Here is an 18,978-nt window from a genome sequence, read left to right on the forward strand (position 1 = left end):
TGGAAGTTCTGGCCAGGGCAATGAGGCAGGAGAAGGAAATAAAGGGTATTCAATTAGGAAAAGAGGAAGTCAAATTGTCCCTGTTTGCGGATGACATGATTGTATATCTAGAAAACCCCATCGTCGGAGCCCAAAATCTCCTTAAGCTGATAAGCAACTTCAGCAAAGTCTCAGGATACAAAATCAATGTACAAAAATCACAAGCATTCCTATACACCAATAACAGACAAACAGAGGGCCAAATCATGAGTGAACTCCCATTCACAGTTGCTTCAAAGAGAATAAAATACCTAGGAATCCAACTTACAAGGGACGTGAAGGGCCTCTTCAAGGAGAACTACAAACCATTTTTTAATATTTAAACCTCCATTTAGAATAGTAAAAATAAATTATTTTCTAAATATTTCCACATTTTCTCAGAGGAGAGGGCAATCCATTTACATGTACCATGAGTACATCAGGGGAGGGGAGGGAAGAACAAATAACTCTCTGTGCATAGCATACACTGGATTATCATCCTGCTGGGAAACCTTAGCCAGATAAAGAGGAAAATGCATAGGCTTTAGAGTCAGACAGATTCTGATTTAGATGCTGGCTATAATATACTGTCTCATTAAAAAGTCTTGGTCAAATCACTCTAAGGTGCAGCTTCCTCTTTGGAAAAAGAGGGATATAATGCCCGTTTCAAGGAATGTTGTGAGGTTTAAAGGTGATGAAGAAAAAGCACCTAGCATAATTCATAACATATGGCAGAAAGTTACTAATTATTCCTTTTGTGTCTCTTACCTTTGTCAAGGAGGAAGTTCTTTTCTAAATAGATTCAGTTAAATATATTGCTCATATTTTCTGATAAGTCTGAATACAAAGGGTCACTATATTTAGCAGTTTGTGATATCTCTATTAAAGTAAGCATCACTTTCCAGTGTAATTGTTCATTTGAGGACCCGCTACATGGTCCACACTCTAAATGTCTCCAGGGTCACTTTCTGTATCCCAGTAGCTCCATGCTTGCCCATAGTGGGTACTCTAAATGTACTTTAAGCAACTTTATTATAAAGATAATTTAGAGGATATAATGAGACAAAATATGTCCTTCTAATACTCACAGTGGTTCCCAAACTTAGTTACATGTCAAAATGACATGAAGAAAGTCTGAAGAATAGAAATAACATCTACACACAATTCCCTGAATTCAACCAGGTAAACAGAATTTAAAACTCGAGGTTATGAGGCAAACTTATTTGTATTTTAAAAAATACCCTGGGTAGGCTGGGCTTGGTGGCTCATGCCTCTAATCCCAGCACTTTGGGAGGCTGAGGCGGGTGGATCACAAGGTCAGGAGATTGAGACCATCCTGGCTAACACGGTGAAACCCTGTCTCTACTAAAAATATAAAAAATTAGCCGGGTATGGTAGGGGGCACCTGGAATCCCAGCTACTCGAGAAGCTGAGGCAGGAGAATCGCTTGAACCGGGGAGGCAGAGGTTGCAGTCAGCTGAGATCGTGCCACTGCACTCCAGCCTGGGTGACAAAGCAAGACTCCATCTAAAAAAAAAAAAAAATACCCTGGGTAATTCTGATGATCTTCCAGGTTTAGAAACCACTGCCCAGTGATTGGTGGTTATCAAATCATGCTCCTTATACTAGCTGCTTGAAAACCACTGAGGGGGTTTGCAGGTGGGAGGATATTTTGTGAAATGTGGATTCTCAAAACAAGAGAACCAGTATCTCTGGGAATGAAGCCCAACCATCTGCATTTTTGTGTGCCCAAGAAATTTGAAATGTACATCAGGAAATTTCTAGACCCGTGTGCTAAACAATCAGAAGAGCTTTTAATTTCAGAGATTAATTCTTCAATGAAGAGGAGGTGCATTAGAATCTCCTGAAGAGGGCCGGGCGCAATGGCTCACATCTGTAATCCCAGCACTGTGGGAGGCCAAGGCAGGCGGATCACGAGGTCAGGAGTTCCAGATCAGCCTGGCCAATATGGTGAAACCCCATCTTTACTAAAAAAATACAAAAATCTGCCAGGCATGGTGGCATGCTTCTGCAGTCCCAGCTACTCAGGAGGCTGAGGCAAGAGAATCGCTTGAACCAGGGAGACGGAGGTTGCAGTGAGCCGAGATTGCACCACTGCACTCCAGCCTGGGCAACACAGTGAGACTCCGTCTCAAAAAAAAAAATATCCCGAAGAGGTTATCTTCAAAATAACCACCCCTTCCTAAATTTTAATGTGCCTTTAGAAAAGGAGGGGAGAGTCTCTCTGTTGAATTGTAAAAGCCATTTAGAAGATTCTGATAACCTTCCCCACACTGTCTTAGGAGACGCTGTATTTCAGTATTCTAACTAAGCTAGGAAGAAATCATATGACATGCCATTTAAAAAGTTTTGTCTTTCTGCTAATAACCACTTTACTGAAAAAAATGTTCTTCTATATTTTAGTTAGCAACTAGGATATAAATCGGATAAATCAATAGTGAAATTTGTTCTGCAGAGACAAATACTTTATCTTTTAGAAATCCTATCTATCCTAATAAACAATGCAAAAAACAGAGCCTCTACTGATTGATTCAAAAAGGATCTACAGTTTTTCTACATCAACTTAATTTCAACTGAAGTGTTCATCAATGGACAAATGGATGAAGAAAATGTGGTATATGTACACAGGAAATACTGTTTGGTCATAAAAATAATAAAATTCCATCATTTGCAGCAACATGGAAGGAACTAGAGGTTATTATTTTAAGTGAAGTAAGCTAGACACAGAAAGACACAAGTTGCATGTTCTCACTCACATGCAGGAACTAAAAAAGTTAATCTCATGGAGGTAGAGAGTAGAATGATAGGTACCAGAGGCTGGGAAGGGTGTGTGTTGAGGGCAGGGGTATGAAGAGAGCTTGGTCAATGTGTACAAACATAGTTAAATAGAAAGAATAAGTTCCAATGTTTAATAGCAGGGTAGAGTAACTGTAGTTAGCAAAAAAGTATTGTGTATTTCAAAATAGCTAGAAGTAAGGACTTGAAATGTTCCCAATATGCAGACATGAATACTTGAGGTGATAGATACCCTAAATACCCTAATTTGGCCATTACACATCCTACGCATGTAACAAAATACCAAATGTACACCATGAAAATATACAAATATTAGTATATCAATTTTTTTAAAAAAGGCTTATGCTTAGAAATGAACCCACTGGCTGCATTTGCAATGAAAACTGTCATTCCTAAACTGGTAGAGAACAGTGGAGCAACCAAATGCTGTGCATTACTTATGAAGCTCATTATGTTACAAAAGAAGTGACTGCCTTTTTCTCAAACACAATTTTAAGGAGGATCTGAAAGTGCCTCAAAGCAGCCACTAGAGGTAAGTGAATATAATGTTCAGTATTTTTCACCAATAAGGTCAGTATAAGTATATTGATCTAAAACTCTAAGCTCCTAATCTAAAACTCTGAGGCCGGACACAGTGGCTCACGCCTGTAATGCAAGCACTTTGGGAGGCCGAGGCAGATGGATCACTTGAAGTCAGGAGTTGGAAACCAGGCTTGCCAACATGGGGAAACCTTGTTTCTACTAAAAATATCAAAATTAGCAAGGCGTGTTGGTGGGTGCCTGTAATCCCAGCTATTCAGGAGGTTGAGGGAGGAGAATCCCTTGAACCTGAGAGGTGGAGGTTGCAGTGAGCCTAGATTGTACCACTGCACTCCAGCCTGGGCGACAGAGCGAGTCTCCATCCCCAAAAAATACAAAAAAACAAAAACAAAAAACCTCTCTGAGAACAACTCTTTTTCTTTTAATTTTTCTCAAAAAAAAGGTGAGAAATGAAAATATGATATATATTAGAAGCAAAAATATTAGTGATGCTGCATTATCATGGCAAATAATTTTAAATTCACATAGTATTTCTTCTTGAAAGTATGATGTATTTCCAAATCATTGACGTGTGTGTGTCTGTAAATATCCATTTGAATTCATTAAATATATCTACCTATTATCTATCTATCTGGGCTTACCAATGTTTTTGGAATTTTGACACTCCGTGGCCATTCCTGCATACAAAATTTGAAATGTATCACAAGGCATTTATATCTATTAAAGTAACTTTTAAAGTTATTTTTGTTTTTTGAGAGTGTGACATTTGATGATGATCTAAAATAATTGGAAGCATCGTAGAATATTAAAGACCAAGCAAGGACCACATGGGGAGAATTCTGCACTGGGAATTATTCCTTAATTCAGCATACAAATGGGCCTCTCTGCTTAGTTGCATTATCTGGCCTGCTAATGGGATAACAATAAATGTTGCAGTAAAGTCCATGAGTAAAGCCTTGGGCGGGCTTCATACCTGTAGCTTTTTTGAAAGGCCTCCTATATTTGTAGAAACATATTTGAGAGAATATTTACTTCCAAATCTAGGGTAAAAATTACTAAATGGTGTTTGAGTGTGAAAGATCTAAATCTGGATGATCTCTTGGGGACCCACCTACTACTTTCCCCAGCCTTCTCTTCCCCTCCTTCCAGGTAGATGATATTGTTAGGGAGAGGAGAGTGAATGCTGCATTTCAGGATATGGGAAATGGGAGGCAGAGAGGAAAAAACTTGATGTTGGATTGTTCATCTGAAGATATCTTTTCTCCCTGTCTGTAACTTGTCTTTTCATCTTCTCAACAGGGATTTTCACAGAGCTAAAGTTTTTAGTTTTGATGAAGTTTAATTTATTGATTATTTTTCTTTTATGGGTTGTACTTTTCATGTCACATCTGAGAAGTCTTCACCAAGCACTATTTTCCAAAGATTTTTTTCCAATAATTTGTTCCAAAAGTTTTATGGCTTTACATTTTATGTTTTAATCTGTGATGTATTTTGCATTAATTTTTGCATAAGCTGTGAGTTTTGGGTTAGGTTCAATTATTATTATTATTATTTTTTGCCAGTGCACGTCCAATTCCTCTAGCACTATTTGCTAAAAAGACTATCTGACCTCCATTGAATTGCTTTTGCATCTTTGTCCAAAATCAGTTGGCCATCATATTACTTTCCTACTGCTGCTGTAAAAAGTCACCACTTTACAGCAGTGACTTAAAATAACACAAAATTATTATCTCATACTCCTGGAGGTCCAAAATACGAAATGAACCTCCATGGGCTAAATCAAGGTATTGGCAAGGCTGCATTCTTTCTGGAGGCTCTGTAGAAGAACCTCTTGCTTTTTCCAACTTTGAGAGGCTGCCTGCATTCTTTAGCTCATGGTCCCTTCCTCCATCTTCAAAGCCAACAGCATAGCATCTCAATTTTTTTCTCTGACTCTGAACCTCCTGCCTCCCCTTTTCACTTATAAGAATACCTGTGATTACATTGGTCTTCGCTGACTAATCCAAGGTAAACTCTTTCTTTTAAGATCCTTAATTTAAACACACCTACAAAGTCCCTTTTGCCATGTAACCTAAATTAATCACAGATTCCAGGAACTGGATGTGGGTATTGCGAGGGGAGGGGGCATTATTCTGACTATAATAGCTGTACTTTTGTGAAGCTGTTTCTGGGTTCTCTATTTTTTTCCATTCATCTATGTGTTTATCCCTTTGCCAATACCATGTAGTCTTGATTACTGTAGCTATATAATACGTCTTGAAATCAGGTAGGCTGATTCCTAAAATAATTTTGAAATTATTATTTCAAAGAGAATTGTAATTAATTGTAATTAATTTTACAATTCTCTTTGAAATAATAATTTCAAAATTATTTTAGTTATCCCAGTTGCTTTGCCATTTCATATAAATTTTAAAATAATCTTGTATAAATCTATCACTTGCTAAGATGTTGACAGAAATTGTGTTAATTAATTCTACATTTCAGTTTGGGAGAGAATGACATCTTTACTGTGTCCCATGGTATGAACAAGATATGTCTCTCTGTTTATTTAGAGCTTTTTTTGATTTCTTTATATGAACATTTTGTACTTTTAGCATTCAAGTCCTTTATATGTCTTTTTGGGTTGACATCTAAGGATTTCATTATTTTTGAACAATTGTAAATGGTTTTTTATATTTTTAATTTTGATTTTCATGTGTATATTGTTAGTGTATAGAAATACAACTATTTTATACATGTTGATTCTGTATCCTGTGATCTTACTGAACTCACTTATTAGCTTTAGGAAATTTTTGTCATTGTTTCCTTGGGATTTTCACATCATTTGTATATAGAAACAGATCTTTTTTAAAAAATCTGTATACCCTTGGTTTCTTTTCTTGCCTTTTTGGGCTGGCTAGATATCCTAGTCCTATGTAGGATATGAGTAGTGAGAGTGGAAGTTCTTTCCTTTCCGCTGATCTTAGGAGGAAAGTTCCCCAGTATTCCTAGTTTTGTGATAGTTTTCATCATGAAATGGTGTTATCAAGATTTATGTTGAATCACAAATGGGTGTTTTATCATGAATTTTGCAAAATGCTTATTCTGTACCAATTGCACTTTGGGAGGGTGAGATCAGGTGTTGGAGACCAGCCTGGCCAACATGGCGAAACCCAATTTCTACTAAAAATACAAAAATTAGCTGGGAATGGTGGCACATGCCTGTAATGCTAGCTACTTGGGAGGCTGAGGCAGATGAAGTGCTCAGACCCAGGAGGCGGAGGTTGCAGTGAGCCAATATCAGGCCACTACACCCCAGACTTTGTCTAAAAAAAAAAAAAAAAAAGAAAAATCCTCCCTGCATTGGGACTTGAGAACCCCAGTGTCAGGGCTATGTAATATTTGAGTGTATTCTCTATTGTATACTGGTGTTTGTTTTCTTTATATTAGCTTCCTTTCTCCAATCTTATTTATTTATTTATTTATTTAGAGATGGAGTCTTGGTCTGTCATCCAGGTTGTAGTGCAGTGGTGCTATCTTGGCTCACTGCAACCTCCCACTCCAGGGTTCAGAGATTCTCTTGCCTCAGCCTCTTGAGTAGCTGGGACTACAGGTATGTGCCACCATGCCCGGCTAATTTTTTGTATTTTTAGTAGACAGGGTTTCACTGTGTAGGCCAGGCTGGTCTCAAACTCCTGACCTCTGGTGATCTGCATGCCCTGGCCTCCCAAAGTGCTGGGATTACAGGCATGAGCCACCATGCCCGGCCCATTCTTTATTTTATATAAATCTCTTAGTCATAAGGAAGAACACATATTCTTGTGCATGTACACATATACATATATATGTATGAATATGAGATAAACTCATGATAAAGACTTGAAAAAAATCAGAAATCACCAAAACAGTATTAAGAGTACAAATATATAGAGAATAATCTTATTCTAATATCTAAATGCTGATATTAAACACATTATTACCACCTAGTCAGATCCTGTATAGTGCTATATGTTTCCACATAATTCATATTCAGTTTGAAATTCCATTACAAGGTATATTAGTCTGTTCTCATGCTGCTATAAGGACATACCCAAGACTGAGCAATTTATAAAGGAAAGAAGTTTAATTGACACACAGTTCTGCATGTCTGAGGAGGCCTCAGGAAACTTACAATAACAGTGAAAGGGGAAGTAAACACGTCCTTCATCACATGGCAGCAGGAGAGAGAAGTGCAGAGTGAAGGGGGAAAGCCCGTTATAAAACCATCAGCTCTCATGAGAACTCACTGTCACGAGAACAGCATGAGGGGACTGCCCCCATGTCTAATCGCCTCCCAGGAGGTCCCTCCCACAACACATTGAGATTGCAACTCAGATTACAATTCAAGATGAGATTTGGGTGGGGACACACAGCTAGATTATATCACAGGGCTTTCAAAATTAGCTTATTATTAAAGCTCCTCAGATAGTTTTAATAGCAGCCTGGTAAGGGAGAACATGTTTCCTGGATAAAATCTGAATTATTTATTATGACATATAAGGCCCTCTACAATCTGACTCTTGCTGGCCACCCTCACCCCACTTCCCCCAGTGCTTTCCACTTGCACCAAGTAGCTTGCAATTTTCCAGACACACCCAATGGGGCTGTACCTACTTGCCATATTTGCTTGCTGTATTCACATTTCAAGAACCCAGGTTAGAATTGATTATTAACTCCTTTCAGTTTCTCCTCTACTCTGTATGTACTCCTATCACAGCTATCATAGAAACATTTTATATCAGGATTAGAAATATGCCATTTGAACATTGCCTGCAGGCTGTGCCTATTGCACCACGACTGTTGATAAAATTTGGCACTCAGGAAAACTGCTCTTTTATTTGAGAAAAAAATATTTTAGTAGAACTTCTAGTTTTGCAAAAGATCTAGATCCAGAATGGCCTAGGTTTTCTTCTAGGGTTTTTATGGTTTTGGGTTTTACATTTAGGTCTTTAATCCATCTTGAGTTAATTTTTGTAGAAGGTGTAAGGAAGGGGTCCCGTTTCAGTTTTCTGCATATGGCTAGCCAGTTTTCCCAGTACCACTTATTAAATGGGGAATCCTTTCCCCATTGCTTGTTATTGTCAGGTTTGTCGAAGATCAGATGGTTGTATATGTGTGTTGTTATTTCTGAGGGCTCTGTTCTGTTCCATTGGTCTATATGTCTGTTTTTGTACCAGTACCGTGCTGTTTTGTTTGCTGTAGCCTTATAATATAGTCTGAAGTCAGGTAGCATGATACCTCCAGCTGTGTTCTTTTTGTTTAGGACCGTCTTGGCTATATGGGCCCTTTTTTTGGTTCCATATGAAATTTAAAGTAGTTTTTTTTCTAATTTTGTGAAGAAAGTTAATGGTAGTTTGATGGGAATAGCATTGAATCTATATTTTGGACAGTATGGCCATTTTCATGATATTGATTCTTCCTATCCATGAGCATGGATAGTTTGTCCATTTGACTATTCAGGACATAGGCATGGGCAAAGACTTCATGATGAAAACACCAAAAGCAATTGCAACAAAAACAAAATTGACAAATGGGATCTAATTAAACTAAAGAGCTTCTGCACAGCAAAAGAAACTAGCATCAGAGTGAACAGGCAACCTACAGAATGGGAGAAAATTTTTGCAATCTGCATATCTTACAAAGGTCTAATATCCAGAATTTACAAGGAACTTACACAAATTTACAAGAAAAACACAACCCCATCAAAAAGTGGGCAAAGGATATGAACAGACACTTTTCAAAAGAAGACATTTATGTGACCAACAAACAGATGAAAAAAAGCTCATCATCACTGATTATTGGATAAATGCAAATCAAAACCACAATGAGATACCATCTCACACCAGTGAGATTGGCAATTATTAAAAAGTCAGGAAACAATAGATGCTGGTGAGGTTGTGGAGAAATAGGAATACTTTTACACTGCTGGTGGGAATGTAAATTACTTCAACCATGGTGGAAGACAGTGTGGCGATTCCTCAAGGATCCAGAACCAGAAATACCATTTGACCCAGCAATCCCATTACTGGTTATATACTCAAATGATTATAAATCATTCTATAAAGACACATGCACATGTATGTTTATTGCAGCACTATTTGCAATAGCGAAGACTTGAAACCAACCCAAATGCCCATGAATGATAGACTGGATAAAGAAAATTTGGTACAAATACACCATGGAATACTGTGCAGCCATAAAAAAGAATGAGATTATGTCCTTTACAGGAACATGGGTGAAGCTGGAAACCATCATTCTCAGCAAACTAACACAAAAACAGAAAACCAAACACCACTCGTTCTCACTCACAAGTGGGAGTTGAACAATGAGAACACATGGACACAGGGAGGGGGATAACACACAGGGGCCTGTTATGGGGTGGGAGAGAGGAGGGAGAGCATTAGGACAAATACCTAATGCATGCAGGGCCTAACACCTAAATGATGGTTGATAGGTGCCGCAAACCACAATGGCACATGTATACCTTTGTAACAAACCTGCAAATTCTGCATATGTATCCCAGAACTTAAAAACAAAACAAAAAACCCTAGCCTCTGACTTTTGGTGGGAGGCTGATTTGAATAATAATAAAACTCAAATCTCCCCCCACCAAAACAACAACAACAACAACAACAAAGATCGATCCAGATTTTATCTTATGGGAAAATTGAGAATAATAATAAAAAGTTTCAGGATAATAGGGCTGGCAGGACTCATGATTTTCTGGGGCAGCAGATCCTCTCTGCCAAGGCAAGGGCAAGTTCAGAGTGACAGAGGGGATGCAGAGTCCTGAATTTCAAAGAGTTGTTAGAGTGTTTTTAAGCAGCAGGCTGAATTCTGATCCCAGAGCAGAGGCTCTTAGTCCCGCAGTCTGACTTGATGCTGACTGATGAGTCCAAACCCACAGGGGTTTATTGGAGACAGAAGGAAATTAGAGACTTCCAAATGCCTCTTGTTTCTTGAGTCATAGACAACAGTACTAGAAAATGTTAAATTAAACTTCAAGTCTCTCAAAACAAGACAAAACAAAAAAAACTATGAAAGGTGATTCTTACCAGTTATCTAAAGCCTCTATAAGCCCCTGGTATGAGAGGCAGAGGAGGACCTGTAACCACACAGTGAATCAGAGCAGAGATATGTCATGGGATGGGTTTGGTTGCATTAAAAATTAATATCCTTTGTTAAGTACTATATATACTAAGGACTTCATGTGTCTTACCTCCTTTAATCTTCACCATAACCTATGACTTTTGTCCAGTTACTATCTTAAAGTAAAATAAGGATGGGGAGATTGAGGCACAGAGAATATAGAGTCAAAACATCTATCAAGTGGCAGATTGAGTTTTGGCCCTTGCTTCAAGTCTAGCTATGGCTCTGTCTTCTAAACACTCTGCAACTTAGGGAAGTACAGTCTGCAATGACAAAGAAAGGCCAAACCTGCTGAAAATGTTTATTATGAATTGAAGGGAAAAGATTAGAATAGAAATTTTTACCAATTATGTATTTAAGTACACCACTGGCCACTTACAAACTGCATATATATAAGAAACAAAACAAAAAACAAAACCTTATTTAGGACCTGTCTGAAAGTCAGCCGCTTCTGATACTTTTTTTCTTTGTAGCTAAGTTGTTCTTATTCTAATGAATGTAGTTTCAGTGGAGTTAAATTGCCTAGTAGTTTACCTGTACTGATATGGATTTTTATCTTGTTGAAATGTACCTTATTTCGTGAAGGTACATTCTTTTCCACTTAATGATGTTTACCACCTTTAAATACATTTTAAAAAATTCTCTATCAAGTTAAACTTGGAGTTTACAAAAGAAATACCTTTTTGATCCTAAGTACTTCATTTTTCTATTTTTAGGGAAGGAAATATTTCAAAAATTCTTTTGAAAATAATCTACAATGTGATAGAATTTCTTTTAACTTCAGGAAAGGTAAATAGTTTTCCAGCTGAAAATACAAATTTCCATAATTGTGACATAGTACAGATAAACCCTACTCACAGACCCAGGCTTACATAAGTATCATTTAAGAGATATTCATAATGTAATACATATAAAATGACCTTTCTGAAGAAGAAAGGACTTTTGCTTTTTGGGTTGTATAAAATGAATTAAATTTGAATATTGTCTCTTTAGGTTATTTGTGAGTTTCCGTGGCTGACACTAAGTACACAGTGATTTTGACAAAGCAGTAAGCTGTAGAGGTCAGATAGTAGTTCTGGTGAAATAAAGCTCTTAGAAGGTACAGTGCTATCCATGGATTTCAACTGATAAAATCAGTAGAAGTCATCTGTGGTCAACTCAGAACTGCTGGAAAATGGTGTGTAGAGTTCTAAAGGGTAGAATAAAGAAAAATTTTCTTATTTCCCTACAGATGAAGATGTTATAAACATTCTTTTGCTAGCATAATACTCCAAGGGTTGGCTTTGGTAATTAAAACCATTCATCCTTATTATTAAGGTTATCTTTATTTAAAATCTGAAGGCAGCCAGCATGAAGAGCTCAAATCATAATTAGTTTAATAAAATGACCACTAGCTGCGATCTAGAAGAAAACAGGTCTAAACAGAACGTCAACAACATGGTTTGGTCATGGCTTTGTAACTGAGACCTATACTTTACTTTATGCCTCAACCTACCCTCAATATAATGAAGGCAATAGATTTCCCTTCATCAGAGGATGGGCAAGATATTCGGTGTTGACATCTTCACTGATGATTCTCCTTGACAACTGGCGTATTGTTAGAAGAGTGTTAAGGTTTTTCTTCTGTTTGCACTAAGGCTTGTTTTCCAGTTTTTTCCCTTGCATACATCACCTCCCTGACACTCCCGCTACTTCGCATTCACATGTGGGCCATACTCAAATGGCTTGACACAAATTATTTTACTGTTGGAAAAAAATGTTTTACTTGAAGATTTTAACATTGTTGATGCATGGTCTAACACGTTGTTAATATATGTAATGTATGGTTAAAATACTTGTTCTTGCATCCCAGAGCCTGCCATATATTAATACTTTTTGAGAAGCAGAACATTCTTTGGTACTGATGTTTAGTAAGAATTTCATTTTACTTTGATTTACTCTCCACACACACACACACACACACACACACACACACACTCAGGTTAACTTTGAAATAGATTTGTAATAGATTACATTTCTGAATATCCAGCTGTTGGACAGATATAGAAGGCAGTGGAGATCAAGTTGAGTTAAAGAGTGGCAAGTTAAAGGCTGACATGAAAAAAAGTGCATGATTGAGAATAGACCTCAATGCTCAGATGAGTAAAAAATGAATCAGTAAAAAAAAAACTTTTTTTTATTCCCTCCATTTTTCTTTTAACAAACTTGGATATTAAGCATCTATTAGACCAAATTTGTGGAAAATTCTTTGATTTTGGAGTCAGAAAGACTTGACTTTGAATCTTAGTTTTGCTTTTTTAGTAGCCATGAGACTTGGGCAACCTACTTTTAATAATTCTCATACCTGTCATTGGGGAAATGAGAGTAATAGAAGGCTGCAAAATGTAGTGTTGGTATATAAAATGCCTAGCACATGACAACCATTACACAAGTTGCTGCCCCACTCCCTCTCCACTCTTTACCCACCCACCACACATGCAATGGTGTTAGGGATACAGAAATGATTATGACAACAGCCATCAGACTGTACGTTTCCATAGGGCAGATATTATTTCCTATATACTTTTGTTTCTCCAGTCCTTAGCTCGGTGCCTTGCATATTATATACCCAATAAATGTTTGCTGAATGAATATACCATGTTTATCCACAAAAATTCACAATCTATACTGACTATAAATAGATATTCCTTCCAAAATATAGAAATATTACACTAAAAGTCATGCAGTTAGTGACAAATGTAAATACTTAGGAAAGTGAAGTAGACCAGTGGAAGCTAAGCTTCTTGAGAAGGCTTGGGACCCAGATGAAGAGGTTACAGGAAGGTTAGGAATTAATGTGAAAGACATAGAGAAAGAATAGGTGTCTTAACACTCTCTGTCAAATCTTGGTGAGGTGTCAGTAGAAGAAGACTTTTCAATTAAAAATTCTGCTACAGTGGACAAATATTTTATTATGAATTTTTGGCAGCTGCTAAGAAAGATCTTTAGACTAACCTCAGACTAGACACAGAATCTAGGGTATGCATGGCCTGGTCTTGTCCTAAAGAAGCCATGATCTGTTCTGGAAATGTTCATAATCTGAAGCCTCTCTTTTGCTATCTGTTAAGTAGAGATTAATCGTTAGGGTTGTTTATTTAAAGTTACTTTATTGACTGGGTGCGGTGGCTCATGCCGGTATTCCCAGCACTTTGGAAGGCCGAGGTGGGCAGATTGCTTGAGCCCAGGAATTTGAGACCAGCCAGCCTGAGCAACGTGAAGAAATGCTGTCTCTACAAAAAAAAAAAAAAAAAAAAAAAAATCAGCTGAACATGATGGTGCCTGCTTATAATCTCAGCTACAGGGGAAGCTGAGGTGGGAGGATCACTTGAGCCCGGGATGTTGAGGCTGCCATGAGCTGAGATTGTATCACTGCACTCCAGCCTGGATGACAGAGTGAGACAGTGTCTCCAAAAAAAAATGTATTTTATTCACTACAGTAATTTTCTCTAAGAGCCCAAAGTGCTTATCTGCTCAGAGATCTTCTGAGAGAGAGATGGAGTTATTCTTCCAGCTATTAAGGGACTCTTAAAGAGCTATGGTAACAAGAATAAAGACATCACTATTTCAACTTTACTACAATTTTTATCAGGACAGGGTTTATTCTCAGTGTGTTAAATAATGTTTTTGGATGGATTCTGTTGTTGCAAAATGAAAATTAGGATTCTTTTCCAATATGATCTCAGAACCTAAACATCTTTACTAAAGATATCATTATTACCAAATTGCTCAAGAATAAAAATATGGCATGGTTAAGACTGGAGATATTTTACTCCCTTGGTGCTTTCTATTATCTATTTTTAAATAATACTCCAGTGGTTTGACTTGATAATTTAATCATTTAAAAGGCATTGACTAGAGTATTTGCATAGAAGCTGACAATGTCTCTTCACCTTCACTGCTACTGTTGTTGTCTAAGGCACTATCATTTTCCCCCCCAGATTGCTGAAAAAAATCTCCTTAACTGGTCTTTTCTTCATGCTTGCCTCATTCTCCTGCCCCTACTCTCTTTTCTTTATGGTAGACAGAGAACTAATGATAAATTGTGCCATATCATGTCACTCCTTTGCTCAAAACCTTCAGTGGCTCCCCATTTCATGCTTTGTAAAAAGCCAAAGGTCTTACAGGGTTTTATATAAGAACATATATAATCTGCCCCCCAGTCATCTGTGGTTTTTCCTCCTCTCATTTACATCATTCCAGCCACACTGGCTTTCTTGATGTTTCACGAGAACATCAGGAATTTTCTCACTTAAAGATGTAGTGTTGGCTCTTCCTTCTGTCTGGAATTCTCATTTTGTAGATATCCACATTGCTTTTTACCTTCACTTCCTTCATATTCTTGTTCAAATGTCATTTTCTCTTTGAGGTGAACCCTAGCTACTCCGTTTATAATTGCAAGCCTTTATCCTTGAGACTCTCCATTCCTTTTACAATGCTTTTTTCATTTCATAGCATTTATTACCTTCTAACAAACCACAATTAATTTTATTAATTCTATTAATTATAATTACTATAATTATTATTACCATATAAAAGCTCATTGATGGCAAGACTTTAAGTGTCCATCAATGGGCAATTGGAAAAAGAAAACGTAGTAAATATGCATAGTGGAATATTATCTAGCCACAAAAAATGAATGAAAGTCTGCCATTTGCACCAAAATGGATGGGACTGGAGGTCATTATGTTACGTGAAATAAGCCATGCACAGAAAGACAAATACTACGTTTTCACTCATATGTGGGGGCTATAATAGTTGATCTCACGAAGGTAGAGAGTAGAATGATGGTTGCCAGAGCCTAGGAAGGGTGGGGCAAGGGCATAATGAAAGGTTGGTTAATGCATACAAAAATAGTTAGATAGAAGAAATATGTTCTAGTGTTCAATACCAGTAGGGTAACTATAGTTAATAACAGTGTATTGTATATTGTAAGATAGCTAGAAGAGAACATTTGAAATGTTCTCGACACAAAGAAATGATAAATATTTGAGGTAATAGATACCCTGAAAAACCTGATTTTATCATTACAGACTGTATGCATGTATCAAAATATCCCATCTATCCCATAAATATGTACCATTCTGTATCAATAAAAAATAAAAAAGTAAATGATATATTAGTTCTATATACTTCTCAATAGCCCTATACCACACATAACTTAAAGTTTCCCAAGAAATTCACATTATAATAAATCTCTATTATTAAAATGTTTTTATGAAACTCAACCCAACCATGAATCCTGACAAATGAGACTGAAATGCTTTTCTGTCATAGAAGAGCTGCTGGTGTTTTTGGACTCAGTAAATGCTGTTTGCAGTTATTCACTTTTTGAATACCAGGAGCCCAAATGCTCAGAGCAGCAATTTAATATCTGAAAACCAACTATAGTAGATTAAAGAATCAGTGTTCCTTTATATAACAGTATCTCCAGAAAAGGTTTATAAAAAGAAGTTATCTGGGTTGACTTTCTGATGTGCTTATGAATATAGTTGTTAATCATCACCTGTAAAAGGAAAATTATCTTTGGAATCTAACTTCAAATTTTAGTGCAATTAGATTTAAGTCATTTAGCAAGCTCTTCTATTTTGCCATTGAAATGTGTCTTTAAAATATGAATAAAGACCCTGAAATTCAGTTAATTCAGTTATATATACATTTAATAATGTATATAAAAGGATATGGTAAGGTTTTTTTTTCAAATTTGAAATTGTTTCTTTTTAAGCCATTACCTATCTGATTGAATTTTCCAAAGAAAAATATAATGATGCATTTTTCACCAATTTCTCTGTGTGTGTGTGTGTGTGTCAGACACACACACAATTAGTATTTGAAAAGCTCACCTTGTGCACTACATGAACTCCCTAATAATCTGAAAAACCCCTTAACTTTTTCCTAGGATACAACATGAGGTACCTGACCTGAAGTTATTGCCAAAAACTTAAACTATGGTGTGATACAAAATGAATCCATAATGTTTTATGAAAAAAGATCTATGTTGAAAGTAAAAGATTGGTTTATCTTTGTCTTTGAAATTTCTCTCCCTGCATTTGATACAAAACAGTTACTAGAAAGTTGTTTAATATAAATTAAATTGTGGTAATGCCATCAATTCTATTTAATTTTGCTGAAGTTTTATGAGTGCTAAAGTAAATGCCACTGACTGCCAGATTAGTCTTCCTAAAACAATAGAATATTATATTCTTTTCTTTCTTAGGAACTTGTTTCCCTGCTTCCTACTATATTGTATCCAAACTCCTTTTTAAAATCTGATTATAATCTGCAGACCACATTTTTTACTAATTCCCAATGTTCAGACACCTTCTCCATTTCTAGCCCTATACCTTTCCATGAATTCTAATAGGAAAAGCAATAAAAGTATTAATGGAAAATAATAAAATGACAGCCAACATTCTGAAGTCCTTGAATTTCCTATCAGCCACCTACTATGGCCAGAAATGCCCTCTCTAGATACTTGCTTGGTTAATACACAGAGACTAAAGGCAAACAGTCAATCTATCAGCAACTGAGATTTTTGCTCTAACTCTATACTTTCCTGGTGTGTGGGCCTTGATCACATATGTATCACAAGAATTCCTTTTTTATTTTATTTTATTTATTTTTTTTTTGAGATGGAGTTTTGCTCTTGTTGCCCAGGCTGGAGTGCAATGGCATGATCTCGGCTCACCACAACCTCCGCCTCCTGGGTTCAGGTGATTCTCCTGCCTCAGCCTCCCGAGAAGCTGGCATTACAGGCATGTGACACCACGCCTGGCTAATTTTGTATTTTTGGTAGAGATGGGGTTTCTCCATGTTGGTCAAGCTGGTCTTGAATTCCCGACCTCAGGTGATCCACCCACCATGGCCTCCCAAAGTGCCAGGATTACAGGCATGAACCACCCCACCTGGCCAACTACATAAAATCTTTAAAGCTCAAGATATCAAATATAAATCAGTGAACAGAATGCAAAGCAAAGGTTGCCTCACAGATGCTGTGTTTTACCATCTTTTCCCAAGACACATCAAAATAACTTTCTGCTACTATGGCCCAGTTTTCTCTTTTTCGTCAAGAGAGAGGTAAGATGACCTGAACAACCTTAAAAAGGAAGCATATGTGGACAACAATTCCTATTTTTACCTTCAAGGTAATAAAAAAATGTCCCCACATTAAGTGAAACTTTTGTTCGTGGTAGTTCTCCTTCATTCATTTATTCATTCAGTGAATATTCATTGAGCACCTACTATGTGTTATGCCTTATTCTGTGAGTTTGGAATACAGTAATGTGGAAATAAAGACTAACCAAGTACAAAAGCAAAGTTATTTATTAGGCAGAGGAATGGGAAAGCTTTATAATGGAAAGAAATGAAGGCTTTACGTATGTCCTGATTGAAGACTGATGACCTGAGCAAGCTGTAGCCAGGTTAACCAGAAGGTAGGCATCCTGTGTGACTGGTTAGAGGCACATATTTGGCTTTCTCTGGTTGGTCCTAAGTTGGAAGCAGGGACCAAAATTAGGGTAGCTGTCAGTTATTAATCAAGTCCTGGCCATTTGTGGCTGATTTTCACAGAAGTTACTGTCAGAGGCATGTGAACAAGAGCAACTCTATCTTAAATAGGAGCTGGGTAAAATGAGGCTGAAACCAACTGGGCTGCACTCCCAGATGGTTAAGGCATTCTAAGTCACAGGATGAGATAGGAGGTCAGCACAAAATACATGTCATAAAGACCTTGCTGATAAAACAGGTTTCAATAAGGGAGCAGGCCAAAATTCACCAAAACCAAAATGGCCACAAGAGTGACCTCTGGTCATTCTCACTGCTACACTCCCACCAGTGCCATGACAGTTTACAAATGCCATGGCAATGTCAGGAAGTTACCCTATATGGTCTAAAAAGGGGAGGCATGAATGATCCACCCCTTGTTTAGTATATCGTCAAGAAATAACCATAAAAATGGGAAACCAGAAGCCCTAGGTGCTGCTCTATGGAGTAGCCATTCTTTTATTCCTGTCTTTCGTAATAAACTTGCTTTCACTTTGCACTGCACACTTGCCCTGAATTCTTTCTTGCGTGAGATCCAAGAACCCTCTCTTGGGGTCTGGATTCAGACCTCTCCTTGTAACATTACTGCTTAATGTCCTAGATTGTCACTAGAGATAGCAATCTAGATTCTTGCAAATCTGACTTACAGCAGGTTGAATTTCTGAGCTGTTCATTATAGACGAGGATGTTAATTTCCTGGGGAGCTTCCCATGACTTTCAGGTCAAAGTTCAATTTTTATATATGGTTTAGCCATTGTCTGTTTATATATTCAATATTAGTAGTGAATAAAAGCAATAACAAAAAACTATCCTTGTAGGGTTTACATTATACAAGAGATCTTACATTGACTTCTCCCT

The 18,978-nt window shown here is 37.1% G+C and overlaps 1 long non-coding RNA gene across 1 annotated transcript; it reads right to left on the reverse strand.

Moving 5' to 3' along the window:
• Positions 1–2,886: 2,886 nt before the first annotated feature.
• Positions 2,887–15,501, reverse strand: LOC115836655. The gene is made up of 3 exons (XR_004031651.1): positions 15,482–15,501; positions 12,865–12,867; positions 2,887–2,967 (listed from the first exon to the last, which is right to left on the reverse strand). It is a non-coding gene; the product is annotated as an uncharacterized LOC115836655 (long non-coding RNA).
• Positions 15,502–18,978: the final 3,477 nt, after the last annotated feature.

Source organism: Nomascus leucogenys, chromosome 9, assembly GCF_006542625.1.
Source record: "Nomascus leucogenys isolate Asia chromosome 9, Asia_NLE_v1, whole genome shotgun sequence".
NCBI classification, from domain to species: domain Eukaryota; kingdom Metazoa; phylum Chordata; class Mammalia; order Primates; family Hylobatidae; genus Nomascus; species Nomascus leucogenys.